Source organism: Chionomys nivalis, chromosome 9 (genome assembly GCF_950005125.1).
Source record: "Chionomys nivalis chromosome 9, mChiNiv1.1, whole genome shotgun sequence".
Taxonomy (NCBI): domain Eukaryota; kingdom Metazoa; phylum Chordata; class Mammalia; order Rodentia; family Cricetidae; genus Chionomys; species Chionomys nivalis.
In genome coordinates this window covers 44,551,437-44,569,420 of record NC_080094.1, presented here as the reverse complement: position 1 = coordinate 44,569,420, position 17,984 = coordinate 44,551,437, and the positions used below count along the sequence as shown (strand labels likewise).

Genomic DNA, 17,984 nt, shown 5'->3' with positions numbered 1-17,984 from the left:
TTCAAAATAGTTGTTGTATGCTGTCTAGCCTAAGAAAAGCATGCTTGAGGCAGAACCTTTTAGCCACATATGCGGCAGAACGCCACATATTTGATTGTATTGAGGCTGGAAATAGGAACTTATCAGAGAAACCTGTTCATTCACATAGTTACCATAGTTGCTCTCTCAGAAGCAGCCTCATACATAGCCTGGAGGAAGGTCTGGAGAGAGATGGCATAAAATCCAAACACCAATCCAGCAAGACCCACACCAGAAACCATTCCATGCATGTGTGTGTTCTCACAAGAACCATTCCATGCATATGTGTGTTCTCACCAGAAACCATTCCATGCATGTGTGTGTTCTCACCAGAAACCATTCCATGCATGTGTGTGTTCTCACAAGAACCATACTATATACTTTGTCATTATTTCATTCATTCCTCATGACAGTTTTGAGATGTATAACATCCTTCTCTTTGTAGAAAAGAAAATTGAGAACCAGAGATTGGTAACAACAAATATGTTATAAAAGAACAATTTGGGCTGACAGGATGGCTGAGCAGCTAAAGGCGCTTGCCAGCAAACCTAGCAACTTGAGTTTATACTTCCATCCTCTGACCTTTACCAACATACACATACACACACACACACACACACACACACACACACACTAAATGAATGGGTGAGCGAGTAAATAAAACTGAATAGAGATCAATAAGGATTTGGAACCTAAGCTTGACTACACCAGGCTAGAACCGCAGTCAGGCCCTCTGAACTGGGAAGACTGAGGCAGGTCCTCTAAATTGCCCTGTAGTAAAGATTGGAGGATAGATGGGAAGCCCATGATCATTCCATTGTCAGGATTGGAGGAAGCACCTTTGAGAGCCTTGGCTATTGGGCAATATGTAATGAGCAATTCTTGGGTGGTTTCTGAGCTTGGAGAAAACAAGAGTGAAAAATCATCTCAGTTCTGTCCAAGAGCTGTGACCTGGAAACCCCTAATCCCATCCTACTTCAGTGAGCGCTTCAGCTCCAGTCAACAAAGCTTTAGCTTTCTGCCTGCTGTCTGCAGCCCCGACTGTACTCCAGCGGAATACAGTATCCCCACTGTCAATGAGGTGAGTTCTTTCCCCCCACACACACACTTGTTAGCAAGAAGAAACCAAAGCCTAAGGAAAGGACCTCACTAGAGCTTCTGACATTTCCCCCTTTAAAACACTCCTAGTCCTAACTATCTTTGCAAAGTACAGGAGAGGCTGGGCATGGTGGCATACCCCTGTAATCCCAGTACTTGGAAAGCTGAGGCAGGGAGATTGCTGTGAGTTCAAGACAAGCATAGTTCATATACAAGACCCTGGCTCAAATAAATAAATAAATACATACATACATGCATGCATGCATGCATGCATGCATACATACATACATGCATACATACATGCATGCATACATACATACATGCATACATACATGCATGCATACATACATGCATGCATACATACATAAAGGCTGTGGTGGTGCAAGACTGAAATCCCTGTATTGATGAGGCAGAGGTAGGATGACTGCTACCAGCCTGGGCTATATAACAAGTTCCAAGCCAGTTAGAGCTACATATCAAGACCCGATCTCAAAAAAACAAAACAAGAAAGTCTGGGCTTGGTAAGGTATTCCCATCTAATTTGCAAATGCAGTTTTGTGAAAATCCTTCAAGAAAATATATTTCATTTTAAAACAACTTACTCTGAGAACAGTTTGTTATGTGCGTCAAGAAGGTGGACAGGCCGGGCGGTGGTGGTGCACGCCTTTAATCCCAGCACTTGGGAGGCAGAGGCAGGCAGATCTCTGGGAGTTCGAGACCAGCCTGGTCTACAAGAGCTAGTTCCAGGACAGGCTCCAAAGCTACAGAGAAACCCTGTCTCGAAAAAAAAAAAAAAGGTGGACAGGATTCAACAGCGATGCTTATACCTGGCTCTTAGCTCTGAAAATCCCTGAAAGAAAGCTCAAAGGCTGAGGGGGACTTGGTGGCTGGGGACTGAAACCACCTGAAGGCTTGCTCATTTTTATGTCTGGCTGTGGACCAGAGCAGCTACAGCCTGGCGCACCTAACAACCAAGAGCAAGTATGCTCTGTGGGTAGCCAGTGGAATTTGTCACTTTTCTTAATCTAGCATTGAAGTCCAGCCTGTCCTACCACATTCTGTCTGTAGTCTTCCAAACCTCCCTCACCTATCGCAACAGCAAATAGTCTCACCTCTTGATAGGGAGTACAAGGTTCTGGGAATATTGTGGTCCGTTTGAGGAGTCAGTTTGACTTAATCTTCTCTTGGAACAAGCAGACACCTCCAGGGAAGGAAAATGACCTCTAATTCTGGACACATTTTCTCCCCAGTCAGCCTCACAGGTCTTTACTGCTTGAGTATCTCTTTGATGCCCTTTGGAAGATTGCTGCAGACATTTGAGCTCTTAGTGAAAAGCAGTTCTTTCTGGGAAAGAAGAACTAGCCAGTGCTTTTAGAGTGTACATGATAAAGCCTCACTCCCAAAGTAACATGCAAATAGTAAACAGTATACCTGAAATCATAGAGATATACGAGAAATTACAACAATGGCATATGGACACAGTTACAATCTCATAAAAAGTACATGTATAAAGCACTGGACTTGTCCATAGGGAGAGTTATTAAAGATTAAAAGCAGAGGACTTTGCATGAATGCAGCACATACCAGCCAGCCCAACTGAGCCCTTGTCATCTTGACACACAAACATCACTGTTAAGCCATAACCTTTCCTTTTTCAAACACTATATTTAGAGCATGTTTCCCCTTCCCAACTTCTCCCAGATTCTCCCCACATCCCTACGCATCCAACTTCATGTTCTTTCTTTTTCTCTCCCTTAAAACCAACAAAAGCAAAAAAGGAAAATCAAGACAAACTAAAAAACAAAAAAACCAAAAAACCACCAGTAAGATAGAAAACTCTAAACCAAAAAGTGCATCAAACAAAACCAAACAAAACATGGAGTCAGTTTTGTGTTGGCCACCTACTCCTGGACATAGGGTCAGCCCTGGAGTGAGGTGGATATACCCAATGACACTCCATTTGAGAGAATGGATTTTCCCTTTCCCAGAAGGAATCAACTGCAAATAGTTCTTTGGTTAGGGGTGAGACTGTCTACTTACCCACCTCAGGAAATACATAGATCTCAAAGTGCACATTGACTGAGTTTTCACAAGCGGATACACTTAGAAATATTCTTATCTAAAAATTAGGATTGTGGTACTTGGGGCTAACTCAAAGGTAAAATACTTGCCAAGTATTGACTCCCCAAATTCTCTATCCCTACTACTGCAATGTAAAAACCAAAAGTAGGAACTTTTTCTTCCAAGTTATTTGCTAAACTGAAATTAGTATAAATTGTCTTCTATCTTGAGAATTGTACAAGCAGACCCGTGTCTGTGGTCTTGGATGGGATCAAGTCTTATCTAATGGACTGGACAAGTATTCATTCTTGGGACTAAGAACAGAAATACTTCTAGATTGTCTGATGGCGGCTATAGTGTGTTAGGACAGAAAGCCTGTATGCTCTTAGTTACAAAACTTGAGCCAATGACCCTCAGGAGGTGAACAGTGGCCTGAACAGCACTTGGTCTTTATTTATTTCCACTCTCATATTCCCTGCCTTCAGTTTCATGTCAGCATTTCAGCGAACATTCTTGTGAATTTGTCTGGTGTCCGTCTACACCCCAGAGTGGGGCTCCTGAGAGCTGCCATCTCCTCTAACTCACTCCCTGTGGCAGCCAGCACGTGGTCTACACCCAGGATTATTGAGAGGACAACACTTTGTTCCATTCTCTAGACAGAAAAGTGGCTGGAGGGGGAAGTGATTTTCTTTAGGAAACAGTTAATCCCGTCCTCCAGTCCTGCTACCCCAGCTCTCACCTGCAGGTGTCAGTGCCATAGGGAACAGGAGGGGGGCGCCAACTTAGCCTTCTCTTGGCTCGCTCCTCCTTTTTTTTTTTTTTTCTCCCAAGACAACTCTTGGCTTTGCTGATGGGGTAGGGGTTCTGAAAAGGACCAGGAGTCAAGTAGGACAAGAACTGAGCCAGTTTCACCAGGAAGGCAGCTAGGAATGAGACTCTGTTCTTAAACAAAAAACAACCCTCTGTGTAGTTGTCTACAGTAAACCTTCCTACCCAGGGTGGGTCACGAAAGAAGTTCTGTTACCCTATGCAAAAAACACACTGCTTGAATATCATATAGAGAAAAGAAACTTGCAGTTTTCTGAGAATGGGTTACTTTGCCAAGCTGCATGTACCTGGAAGATTCCAGGAAGAGTCAGGGAGGCTCAGGTAATTCACCACAGGGCAGACCTGAAAACCCAGCACTCTGACTTCCACAGCTTACCACAAGTCCTCCCAAGTGTAGTCAAATCCAGCAGTGTCCTTCACTCATGGAGAATCACTTATTCTATTCCTTTTAATTATGTTACCAAATATTAGTATGGCAAATCCTTTTATGATGCTGTAAGTTCAAATAAAAATAGAAATAAATAGTGTAGGTTAGGTGTAGATAAGGAAAACTTGACGGATAGGGTTTACTCTAAGGCCATAGGGCTGCTCTCTTAGCTAGCCCCTCCTGCACTTAGTGGTTTTCAGATTTTTTGCTTTGTGTCGGTTTTGTTTTTTTTTTCATGCATCAAGTTCTAGTACAACACCAGAACTTTCATGTAGTCCCTTTTCGATTTGCTGTGTATTTGCATCCCTGATAGACTTTGTACTTCCCAGGAAATCGGCGTCTTGGACAAGTAGGAGGACATGTAGGAGGAGCTGGAATCTGACATTTAGGAGACTGGATAGAGAGGTCTTGGGTTGGCTGTCTCTGGGATGGCCCCGCTGAGGGAGAACCAGAGTCACAAACGTTTAAGTCTTACTCACGGAGGAGTTTTACTACCTACGGGAAGGAAGTTTAAAGAAGGCCCATTTCAACGCACATCCCCAGGCTCTGGCTCTGGTCAGTACACACTTATTCCAGAGTTCTAACTTGGCGCCCCAGGTCTTGCAGCAAGCGAGGAGTTCAACTGGGAACCGCTACCTCCCGAAGCACCGCCAAATGGCTTCGGAGCTCTAAGCGAGGGACCGCCGCCCAGACGTGTGAGAACAGAGTCCGCGCCCCTGATCTCAGAGCTTTCGATCTTCGCCTCCACCACCAGCCATATATCAAAAGGCATCTTCCCCGCCCGCGGCAGAGCACCACATGCCGTGCTTCGGTCTAAAGAGTCAGGCCCAGCATGCACATCTGGAAAGCAAGAGAGATTTCCCTGGGGGTCGGGTGGGGATGATGTGGACTGGTTTATTTAAGATGACATCCGCAGAGCCAGACCCGTCCTAGGGACTAAGCAAATACCTCTCTCCTCGCAATTACATCCTTCGTCCTTTAAGTATCTTGCAAGGGTGAGGGAGAGTTCACGGACGAAAGGATCACATTTGGAAATGGATGGAGAGATGGCTTTCGAGTGCCTAAGCTCCCTAGCTGGAAGATACTGGCGTGGCTGTGCCTGGTGTCAGTTTCCTCATCTGTAAACTGGGAAGAAAGCCCATGCCCAGGGGCCTAGGACTGTAGCGAGGTAGAAGACGTTGCAGCCAGGAGACAGGCGCCTCGGGAGGATGGGGAGCATCTAGTCTTCACCCGGAGACCCCCCTGGGCTCCTGGGGAACTCGGCGGCGCGGCCCGGAGCGCAGGGGTGGGGCCCGCGGAGGCGGAGACGCCCGCCCAGCGTCAGCGAACCAGCGCCCGTCTCTCAACGGCCAATGACGAAGCGCCTTACAGCCCAGGCCGCGTCGGGAGTGAGGCTGCGGCGAGCGAGGCGCTGACAGGGACCAGCGGGGGCATCTAGCACACCGACCCCTGGACCACGCCGCCATCGCAGCCTCCCGCCCAGTCCTCTCTCCGCTGCTTCTCCTCGCCATGGAGGCGAGGCCGCCGCCGCCGCCGCGGGGCTTCGAGCAGCGGACCGGGCGGCGGCCCTGAGGGGAGCGGCGGGCCGAGACGCCGCCACCGCCGCGGTGCTGAGGCGGAGCTGCCGTGCGCGTCCCCCGCGGTCCCGCCCAGCGCCGGGCTCGGTAAGCGTTCGCGCCTGCCGCCGTCGGGTGGGCTAGGGAAGGTGGGATGGCCTGGCCGCGCGTGGGAGCGGTCCCTGGATCCGTTCCCGGAGGAGCGCCTCCGGCTTGTGCATCCTGGCACGGTGAACAGGGGGAGGGGGTCCCGGAAACGTGCGGGACACGGACAGGCTGGAACTTTGCGGACGTCCTCCTGGGGCCCGGGCCAGGGCGCTGCTGTCCATTCTGAAAGAAAAAAAAAACTTTGAGCAGCGAGAACGGTATTTGCTCAGGTCCATTTAGTGGGAGGAGAAAGGTGGCTCACGCAGTGATCATTTCCACCCCCTCTTAAAACCCCTTCCTGGTCCTACTCCCCAGCCCTCTCCCAAGCGCCATCCCTACTGTTGTGTATGCTTAAGAAGGAAAATATGGACTCAGAGCTGCCCAGAATTTAGAACGAGCCACTTGGGAACGCACATCTCTTCTGTTTACTTTCAGCAAATCTTAAAAATTGCCACTTGGTGGGGGGAAGGGACTAACTCCTAATTGTATCTCCTAAAAATAAAAACCGTAGAGGCAGAGCTGATCCTGAGAGGTTCGAGTTTTTGTTGTTGTCAGGGATGATGTTTGTAAGACAGGAAAAAGAGAAATGCTCCAGATCTTCTTAGAGTAATGCTTGCCAAAGCCCCTGGCCAGGATAGGGAGTCCCTGTTGAAAGGCAGTCTCCTGTCCCCGGATATGGCATCTCTTGTTACCTGTTAACTACTGAGGCAGCCAGAGAACCAAAAGATGGTGGATGAGGATTGACAGGGACGGGATAAACATCCTTCTGCCTAGATCCTCCTTTCAAAACCATAGCTCTGACGTTGTCGTTTGTGCTCTTAAAAAGTCCCTCACTTTCCTCCGCCCGTGAGATGAATGAAACCCCAAATGCGTTATCATTTTCTACAAGGCTCTTGACAATGTTGCCTAAGCGTAATCTTTTTGGTTTCCTGGGATCCTTTCACTTCCTTCTCTTCAGCGCCGTGGTTAGCCATTCAGAGCTGTTTACCTGATCCTTCATACTTGTGGCGGTTTTTGGTGTTTTTTTTTTTTTTTCTTCCCCCTTTGGCTTTTCGAGACAGGGTTTCTCTATAGCTTTGGAGCCTGTCCTGAAACTAGCTCTTGTAGACCAGGCTGGCCTCGAACTCAGAGAGATCCACCCGCCTCTGCCTCCCGAGTGCTGGGATTAAAGGTGTGTGCCACCACCGCCCGGCTTGGTTTTTGCTTTCTGGTTTTCCCTTTTCTCCCACCTTTTCTTGTTAGGTTCCTGGCTTTCCTTCAGAACTCTTTTCATTTGGGAAGCTTGAGGACAGGGACGTGTAGGTTCTTAACCACTTGCCAAGAGCAATGTTTACTAGTGTTTTTCCTGAAGGCCTGCTTGGAGTATGGGCTAGGACTTTTATATTCTAATTCTCTCTCTCCATCTCTGTGGCACCCAGTGCCCAGAAGTAGTCATCAGGGAGAAACTGGTAGGTTTTATGTCCTACTTCTAATCTGTCCATGAAAGGCCAAAAACTCAGTTCCTTTTCCCCTCTCTCTGCCCCAAGTGGCCTGACAAGTTCACTCTAAGGCTTGGTCGGATCCAGGAGACTAGTCACTGGGTACCTTTTAGCCACTGACTTAGTATGTGGGTGAATGCAGAACCAGAAAAGCAAACCCCTTGATTCAGTACATTCGTATGCCACCTATTTGCCAGGCAAAGTACTTGGGGTTCTAAATGAAAGTGAGAAAGTTATATTCTTATCTTTGAGAAGATTATAGACCAATGCAGGACGGGTAGATATAAACAGTTACATCATAGGTGCTATTAGAGTAATAATAATTGCTGTTTTCTATTGCCTGTGACAGACTATATAATAAATGCCTTACATGAATTATCTTGCTTCATCTTTTCAATAATTACAAGGGCTCCCTCCTACTCTGTGGGACTAGAAGTGAGTAGACAGGCGAGGAAATAGTCAGAATTTGAATCCTGACAGTCCTTCCTCATTAGCACAAAGTATTGTTTACTCTTTGTACCGACATTTCTTTTTTTAAATTAATTTAAAACGTGTGTATATGGTTGTTTTGCCTGCACATATGTCTGTGTACAACTCGTGTGCCAGGTGTCCTTGGAGGTCAGAAAGGTTGTTGGAGCCTGTGGAACCAGAACCATAGACCACTGTGAACTGCCGTGTGGTTACAGAGAATTGAACTCAGGTCTTCTTGAAGAACAACCAGTGCTGGCATTTCTTATTTTGTTATTCAGCTGTAAAATAAGCTGTTTTGTTGTACATAGGACTGTTACTTGTATTTGTAACTAGGCTTTATGTTAAACATTTGTTTCTAGGTTTTTCTCTTACAAGAATACAATGAATATCCTTCTAGATATTTTGTTATATGTTTGTATATACAATTAACTGAACAATGTATTTTAAGAAATGGAACTGTTGATCAAAAGACCTTTGTGTAGTTTTTTATTTGTAGGCGTACCAACAAATTGCCACCTCTTTGAAGTAGTGCCCATTTATTCTGTCCCCTAAACTGTGGCTCAGTAAATGTAAATCAGAATACCTAGCACCTAGGATGCTTTTCCTGCATCCTATGCCTGTTTCCCTCTCCTACTCCAGCGCAGTTCAGAAGCAGTCACGTGATTTGTGCAAGAAGATCGGAACTGGATGATGGTGGCTTACTTTCTATAGCTGGGTGTTTGCGTTTATCTAGTACCATTACTGGAGGACCTCAGCATCGGTTTGTAAACATTGTTGCATTATTTTTGCATCTTCATGTGTTTCACTGTTTCTTGGGATCCTAACAGTGCTATCGCAGACAAATGCTATTCTTTATTTCTTAAAGATATATGCCAGACAGTGATGGCACACGCCTTTAATCCCAGCACTCGGGAGGCAGAGGCAGAGGCAGGAGGATCTGAGTTTGAGGCCAGCCTGGTCTACAAAAAGAGTTCCAGGACAGCCAGGCTGTTTATACAGAGAAACCCTATCTTGAAAAACAAACAAACAAACAAAAACAGGAAGAAATATATATGTATAGGAGCTAAAGAGATGGTTCTTTGGTTAAGAACACTGAGAGTGCTCTTGCAGAAGACCAGACTTTGTTTTTTAGTATGCACATCAATTGGCTGACAATCACATAAACAACTCCAGCTCCGAGCTCTGCCGCCTCTGGCTTCTAAGGGTACCTGCACTCATGTCCACACACACCATTAAAAATACTAAAAATAAAACTTTAAGAAAAAGAAATATACTAGCCATTAAGAGTGAGTACTGCGCTTGCAGAGAACCAGACTTTGGTTATCAGTATCTACATCTGGCAACTCTCAGCTGCTTGGAACCTTAGCTCCAGGAGATCGGATGCCTTCTGGCTCTTGTGGGGGTGAACGTGTGCACACACACACACACACAGTATTTTTAAAATTAAATAAATAAGCAAAATAAGGTGGATAGCTCCTAAGAAATGACACCTTAGGTTGTCCTCTAGCTTCCATCGACACAGATGTGTAGTTTTATACTTCTACCCATACATGTACACAAAGAAGAGACTCCATTCCTTGTCTCCCCGTGGGCAAACTAGTCAGGTTATCATTCACTTCTTATCTTGTGGTAGAGTTGATGACTTGAGGATAAGTCAGCGTGCTCTAGAGGAACAGAACTTACAGAATGAATCTCTCTCTCTCTCTCTCTCTCTCTCTCTCTCTCTCTCTGTGTGTGTGTGTGTGTGTGTGTGAGATTTATTGGAAATGGCGTACAGGCTGTGTTCCAGCTAGTCTAGCAATGGCTGTCTACCAACAGAAGGTCTGGTCTAAGAGTCCAGTGGTTATTCAGTCCACAAGACTGGATGTCGCAGCTTGGCTTCAGCGTGTGCCAGAATTCCAAGGAAGTAGGTTCTAATGCCAGTGAAGAAATGGATTTGCAACTGAGAGCAAGCAGGCAGAAAGCTTCCTTCTTCCATGTCCTTTAGCCTGCCAGCAGAAGGTGTGACTCAGATTAAAGTCGTTCTCCCCACTTCAGATGATTTAATTAAGAAAAAATATCCCTCACTGGTGTACCCAACCACTTGTGTTTACGTCAATTCCAGATCTAGTCAAGTTGACAACCAAAAATAACCATCACAACTTCCATAATTTTTATGCCAATTTTTGCTAGGCTTGGTAGTACATACATGTAATCCCCAGTCACCTCAGAGGTCGAGGAAAGGGTTAGGTGAGGCCAGCCTGGGCTGTATGATGAGACCCCATTTAAAAAACAAAACAAATAGCCAATTTTTTGCTGCCTAACAAAGAATATTAAAAAAATATTTGTGGCTGATCTCTTCAAGTAAGGTGGGTTTTTTAAGGAATATTTATTAGTTTTTATTGTTTTATGTGTACGTATGTGCACCTGCTCTCTATTTGTACAGTGTGTTCATGCAGGCTCTTGCGGCAGTGAGAGGCTGTTAGATCCTCTAGGGCAGTGGTTCTCAATCACTAATGTTGTGCTCTCACCTTCCTTCAGTACAGTTCCTCATGTTGTGATGACTCCAACCATAAAATTATTTCGTTCCTATTTCATAACTCTAATTTTACTACTGATATGATATCTTAATGTTAATATCTGGTATACAGGATATTTGATATGCAAACCCCAAAGAGGTCGTGACCCACAGATTGAGAACCACTGCTCCAGAACTAGAATTACTGGCAGTTGTGAGCAGCCAGATGTGGGTGCGTCCTCTGCACCTGTAGAGCCTTCCTTCTGGCCCCAGTGGTGCCTATTTGATGATGATTTTTTTTTTTTTTTTTTTTGAGACAGGGTTTCTCTGTGGTTTTGGAGCCTGTCCTGGAACTAGTTCTTGTAGACCAGGCTGGTCTACAAGATCCGCCTGCCTCTGCCTCCCAAGTGCTGGGATTAAAGGCGTGCGCCACCACCGCCCGGTGTTTTTTATTGGTTTTTCGAGACAGGGTTTCTCTGTGGCTTTTGGAATCTGTCCTGGAACTAGCTCTGTAGACCAGGCTGGTCTCGAACTCACAGAGATCCGCCTGCCTCTGCCTCCCGAGTGCTGGAATTAAAGGCATGCGCCACCATCGCCCGGCTAGTTATTTTTTAAACTATGCATTTGCACATATGTATTTGCACATGAATGCAGGTGCCCACAGACGCCAGAAAATGGCGTTGGGTCCCCTGGAGCTGGAGTTCTGGGCAATTGTAAACTATCTGATGTAGGTGCTAAGACCCCAGAGAACCTAGACACAATGGGGACTCTAGGAGAGACATACATGGGTCTAATCTACATGGGAAGTAGAGAAAGACAAGATCTCCTGAGTAAGTTGGGAGCATGGGGACTATGGGAGAGGGTAGGAGTGGAGAGGAAGGGAGGGGAGCAGAGAAAAATATATAGCTCAATAAAAACAATTTTTTTAACAAAGCAGAAGTGTTTTATGAGAATTTGCAAGTCTTACTTAACCTTCTACCTTAGACTTCAGACTCTTGAGCAGTGCTTTATTGACTCTTAGCAAAATACATGACCAGTGTGTGCTGTTCCCGTCGCATGATTTTTCTCAGCCCTCTGTTCGGGAAATGAAAAAGCTTTTTCTGTAACTCCCCTATAATTAAAAAGTTTTTAGTGCATCTGGAGGATTATAGATAAGAATTGCCATAGATTGGTAATTGTTAAAACTGGGTATGAAGCATAGGGTTTGTGTGTTTGTTCTTATAGGTGCACGAACATGTGCATACGTATGTGGAGGCCAGTGATCAGTTCACGCGTTGTTCCTTGCGTACCGGAGACATTTACATTTTTCATTTTGCATTTATTTATTCTGTGTGTGTACACTCATATGCTGTGGCATGTGGGTGGAGGTGAGAGCACAGCTTGTGGGAGTTGCTTCTCTCCTTCCACCGTGTGGGTCCTGAAGATGCAGCTCCATTTGTCAGGCTTGGCCACAAGCACTTTACCAAATGAACTGTCTCACCACTCCTCACCTTGTTATTCTTAAAAGACTTTGTTTGGCAGATTGCATGTATGGACCACCATACCCAGATGTGTGTGGGGGGGTCCAGGTGTGTGTGGGTATGTGCATGTTGAGTACAGATGGCCAAGGAGGCCAGAACAGAGCATTGGCTCCCCCTGGAACTACAGTTAAGGCGGTTGTGAGCCACCCGACACGGGTACTGCAAACTGAGCTTAGATCCTCTGCAAGACTAGTATGTAGTTTTAACCACTGAGCCATCTCTCTACACTCCCAACACACACACACACACCTTGGATTTTGTTGGTTTTTTTTTTTTTTTCAATATTTTTTTAGACAGTCTTTCACCAGCTTGACCTGATTGTGTAGTCCAGGCTGTCTGGCCAGTGAGCCCCAGAGATTATCCTTCTCCACCTCCCATCACTGGAATCGTTAAGTGTATGCCACCATGCCTACTGTTTTTAACGGTCTCTGGCAATCAAACTGAGGGCCTCATGCTTTTCTGGCAGGCTCTGGTAGGCAAGAGACAAATGAGTTGTAATAGATTTCAAAGCCTTTTATTAAAAAGTGACATCTTCTAATTAGTCGTTAAGGGTAATTGAATCAGAGAAGATGTACCTTTGCTAGACCAATTCATTTACTTATTTTTGTGGTTCTGTGGTTTTTTTATTTTTTAGGGCAGGGGAAGATAGGAGATGTGACTTAGGTGTGTAGCCCAGGCTGGTCTTGATGTTTAAGCCTTCTGAGTGCTGGGATTGCGTGTATGGATCATCATGCCCAGATGTGTGTGTTGCAGGGGAGGGGGTATTTGTGTTACTGTGTGCATGTGGGTCTTCAGAAGTCAATATTGGGTATCTTCTGCACTGTATACCATTTTTAATGGTCTCTTACTGAACCTGGAGTTGACAGGTGCCAGCCAGCAAGCTCCGAGGATCCACCTGTCTCTCTGTCTCCTCAATGTTGCAATTACAGACATGTGCCACTGTGCCCAGCTTTTACATGGGCACTGGGGATCTAAACTCAGGTCATTATACTTACGTGTTCTGTGGCAAACCCTTTACTCATTGTGCCATTTCCTCAACCCTATATCCAGAATTAAAGCAGAGTGTTTATGTCATTGAATGGTGGGACAGTATCACATCACAGAGCTCCTTCCTTTCGGAACCATGTTTGTTGTCCGTTATAACCAAATGTTGACTTAAAATCAGACTTCTGCACTGCTTTGTTAGGGAATACTAGAACGAAAGCTTTAAAAGAATGACAAAATAGTTTAGCAGTAGAGTGCTTGTCTGGCACACAGAATCTTGGGTTTAATACCAGCAAGGAAAGGAGAGGAAAAGGGAAGGTAGGTTTCAACCATAATGAAAAATATTTAGTTTCAGGGATCACATAAAAATGTTTAATTTTATTTTTGTTATTATTGTGTGTTTGTATGATGCACGTGAAGAGAGGTACACACGCCACAGCACACATATCAGACTGCTTTGTGCAGTAGACGCTCTCCTTTACATGGGTTCTGGGATTGAATTCAGGCCATCAGGCTTGCATGGCAAACACTTTACAGCTTGAAGGCTCACATGAAAACATTTTAAAATTTTTTTATTTTACATGAATGAATGTTTTGCTTAAATGTATGTCTGTGCACCAATTGCATACTTGGTGCCTGCAAAGGCCAAAATAGGGTGTCAGATTCCCAGGGCATCAGACCCCCTGAAACTGGCAACTGCATTTGGATCTGGTTTAGTGTGAAGGTGTGGTGATGCATCTGGGACATATGGACCAATATGAGTAAGCAGGAAAAGTGTTAATGGTTCCATATTTGGGGACCAGGCGGTGGCACAGGCCTTTAATCCCAGCACTTCAGGAGGCAGAGGCAGGTGGATCCCTGTGAGTTCAAGGCCAGCCTGGTTTACAGAGTGAGTTCCAGGACAACCAGGGCTGCACAGAGAAACCCTTGGGGGAAAAAAAAAGAAGAAGAAAAGTTCCAGATTTTGGAAGAGAGGATTATTGGTGAGTGGAGCTTCTGTGTGGAGGAAGAAATTGAAATCCAGCTGTTAGGAATTGTGGGTGTGGTTTCCAAACATTAACTGATTAACTGATACTGCCCGTCAGTAAAGAGAATGGATGCCTTTCAAGTACTGTTACTGGAGTGATGGGGACAGTCCCAGGACTTCTGATGTTTGAGGGCTGCATCTTTTTACCCGGATGCTTTTGTTTCCCTTCGTTCTTTTTCTGTCTCTGATAGTACACATGCTTCTCCCACGTTGTAAGGAGCGAGGCCTGTCAGTAACTTGGTGCCTTTGCCTGTACTGTGGCTGCCCTCCAGTGTTCCCTCCTCTTGGCTGAGTCTTCTCGTTTTGTAGCAAGGCCTGAATTCACAATGGTTATCAGATAGAGCTTCTCTTTCCCAAGCCTAGTGTTAGCTAGAGAGGATTTTCTGAGCCCTTAAGTCTGAAATCCTCATAGTTGAGAAGCAGCAGCAGCCCAGGGAGGTTGTCTGAGGCTCAAATCCTTGCTTCTGGTTTAAGAGGATCCATTTGTTTCTGCAGTGAGCACTCGGGGCTGTAGTGTTGCTGGCAGTAGTTGTCACCATGAGTAACTAGGGTGTAGGGCATTTCAAATAAAATAACATGTGGTTTTGGTATTTTTACTAATTTTTTTACATTTTGAAATTATGCATCTTTAAGTAATTATTGCTTGTATATGTTAAAAATATGTAGAGAAGCCGGGCGGTGGTGGTGCACACCTTTAATCCCAGCACTCGGGAGGCAGAGGCAGGCGGATCTCTGTGAGTTCGAGGCCAGCCTGGTCTACAAGAGCTAGTTCCAGGACAGGAACCAAAAAAAAAAAAAAAAACTACGGAGAAACCCTGTCTCGAAAAACTCAAAAAAAAAAAATATGTAGAGAATTATAGTAAAAGATAATCCCTCTTTCCCCCAACCTCCAACTTCCCTTTTACAAGAGCATCCTTAGGAGTTTGGGGAGAAAGCTCAGTCAGTAAAGTGCTTGCTGGGCAAGCATCAAGACCTCAATTCAGTTCTCTTGAATCCAGGTGGAAAAGCTAGGCATGGTGTCACACACTTGTAGACCTGGCACTAGGGAGGCAGAGCCAGGTGGACCCGCTGTCCTACAGGTTGCTTACTATCATTCATACTTAGTTTTCAAAAGTTCTGCTTTGAAGGAGCTGCTGTGGGGCAGACAGTTCTGTGTGTGGATTGGGAGGGCTTTTGTGTATAGGAGGGCTGTAAAGGAGCTTAGTAAAGTGGCAGTAATGTCCGAGTGTTCTTTAGTCTTGTTGAATTGTAGTTACGGACAGTAGCTTTATAGAAATGGGGAAGCTTAATAAATGTTAAAATTTCACAGATGAAATTCTTCCAACCCTGGTGGCGCACGCCTTTAATCCCAGCACTCGGGAAGCAGAGGCAGGCGGATCTCTGTGAGTTCGAGACCAGCCTGGTCTACAGAGCTAGTTCCAGGACAGGCTCCAAAGCCACAGAGAAACTCTGTCTCGAAAAACAAAAAAAAACAAAACAAAAACAAAACAAAAAAAAACAAAAAAAAAAAAAGAAAAGAAATTCTTCCAACCCCCTTGGTCATTGAATTGAGCTTCCCAAGTGGTTTCAAGTGCATTCGTTTATCTATACATTCAAGTCCTGCAGGCACAGCCAGTACTGTCAGGGTGAACCACCTTCACAGTCTCCGTAAGAGTTGAGCAATCTGACTGTAAGGAGTTAAACTTGCAAAAGCAGCAGAGCGGGTTCGGTAAGACCAGGTCTTTTCATTGGCTAGACCTGAACCACCAACACTTAAAAACACATCCTAAACCTAAACGTGTTAGTACCATAGGTTTGAAATACTTTGTTTTCTTACTCGCAGCTTGTCTTCCAGGGTTGTAATGTCACTCAGCTTTGGAGGACAGTTTACCATCTTGAAGGATCAAGGTTATTGGATGGAGAAGACAGGGCCATGATTACAGTAATACAGTGGCTAGGTGTCTGAGACTGGGAGGAGAGACTGGGCGCTCTGTTTATAGGGACATGTGACTCAAGGGTGGCTCTGGGTATGTGGTGTCTTGAATGTGCCTAGTGGTTGTGCTGCATGCTTGAATGATCACAGAAGTTGCTTTTTTTTTTCTTTCCTGGTTTTAACAGGAAAATTGTAGGAAGGGTAAGGTAGGGAAAAAAGGGGACAAGAATTTGGTAAATTAGCAAACTATAGTGTTTACATCTGGAACAGGTGCCACTACATGGCACAGGCACACTGTCCTGTTTTTATCTCTGGTCTCTCCTCACTTTCCTCAGGCCGTTTCTTTGACCATTCTTGCACTTACTTAAGTCCATCCTCAGCCTCATGTTTTACCAAACACATTCTTAGAAGGACATGAGTATGTCTATGGTTTCGTGTTTCTTGTAAATTAGGGGGGAAAACTGTCCTTAGATCACATTTGGTATAAACAACAACTTGTTTGTTTTCCCGGTTGAGGTGTTTCCCAGACACCTGCATCAGACTCAGGACTGACCTGTTTTCTAATCTTTGTCTTGATGAGTGCAACAGCCCAGCAGCTACCCCGGAATGTTAGATGTTGTTACTCATATCATTGGTAATATGTTTTGTCTCTCAAATTTGCCAGCGTGGGTCTATTTCTTGTGACCCCATCTATGTTCCCCACATCAGTCTGCAGGTAGATATGACATACACATTCTCTAATCATTATTCCTTCCTTGTTCCACGTTCTTGATTACCTGCTCCCTGGAGAGCTCTTTTTGGTTTCATGATCTAATCGTAGTACTTCATGGCTTAAAGTCTAGACTCATTCACAGAGCAAGCTTTTTTTATTCAACTTGGCTTTTTTTTTTTCATTTTTTTAAGCAGTTTTATTGAGGTGTCCTAGTTGGTTTCTGTTGCTGTGATAAAACATTCTGGCCTAAAGAAACTTGGAAAGGAAAGGCTTTATTTAGCTTACACGTTCTCAATATAGTCCATCACTGAGGGAAGCCAGGGGAGAACTCAGTCAGAGGATCCTGGAGGCAGGAAGTGAAGCAGAGACTACGGAGGAATGCTGCTTACTGGCTTGCTTTCTTGTATAACCTAAGATCATCTGCCCAGGGATGGCACTGTCCGTAGTGGTTGGGCTCTTCCACATCAATCATTAATCAAGAAAATGCCCCATAGACATGCCCACAGGCCAGTCTGATGGAGGCAATTTCTCAATTGAAGTTCCCTGTTTGCCAGGTGATTACAGTTTATGTCAAGTGGCAAAAACCATCACATGAGATATAATGATACGCATTAAAATGTATTTGTTAATTGTGTACAATTTGATGAGATTTACTGTGTTAAATGGTAGTCATCACCATAATCATTGTAAAAGACGTGTCCATCACCTGGAAAAAGTTTCCTTGGGTGTGACTTTAATTTTTGTATTTTTATTTTCGTAGTAAGAACACATAAAATGGGCTCTGCCCACCTGTGTTTGTAAGCATCACACAGTGCTGTTGGTTGCAGGGACTATGCTGTAAGCAGCTGTCTACTATCGGGGTTTTATAAAGTTTCAATGAAGGATGAATTCGCCCCAGAGCAGAAGCATTTTCTCCACTGTTTGTATAGCATATGATCTCACTTAGCCCTTTCAGCACTCTACAGAATCAGATAGCAAGGCTGAGAAGGGGAACTGTCAGTGTCTGGGCTGGGTCTTGGACTCGTTGCTACCCAACTACAGAGTTATACTTGTTCTGCAGTGCTAGACCTCCTACAAGTGTACAGAATGGTATTCCCCGTAAAGAAATTTATTTGAAAAAAGGGTCCTCCCGGCAGATTAAGATGTGTGAAGATTGGGGCTGGAGAGATGGCTCAGCGGTTAAGAGCATTGCCTGCTCTTCCAAAGGTCCTGAGTTCAATTCCCAGCAACCACATGGTGGCTCACAAC

At 44.9% G+C, this 17,984-nt stretch overlaps 1 protein-coding gene across 4 annotated transcripts in view; it reads left to right on the top strand.

Annotated features, from left to right (window-relative positions):
- Positions 1-5,815: 5,815 nt before the first annotated feature.
- Ptpra (protein tyrosine phosphatase receptor type A) overlaps positions 5,816-17,984 on the top strand; it is a 110,542-nt gene continuing 98,373 nt past the window's right edge. For all 4 annotated transcript variants that reach the window (XM_057780290.1, XM_057780288.1, XM_057780289.1 and 1 more), the window contains exon 1: positions 5,816-6,096. The gene's annotated coding sequence lies outside the window, so the exon portion shown is untranslated. The remainder of the gene's footprint in view (positions 6,097-17,984) is intronic.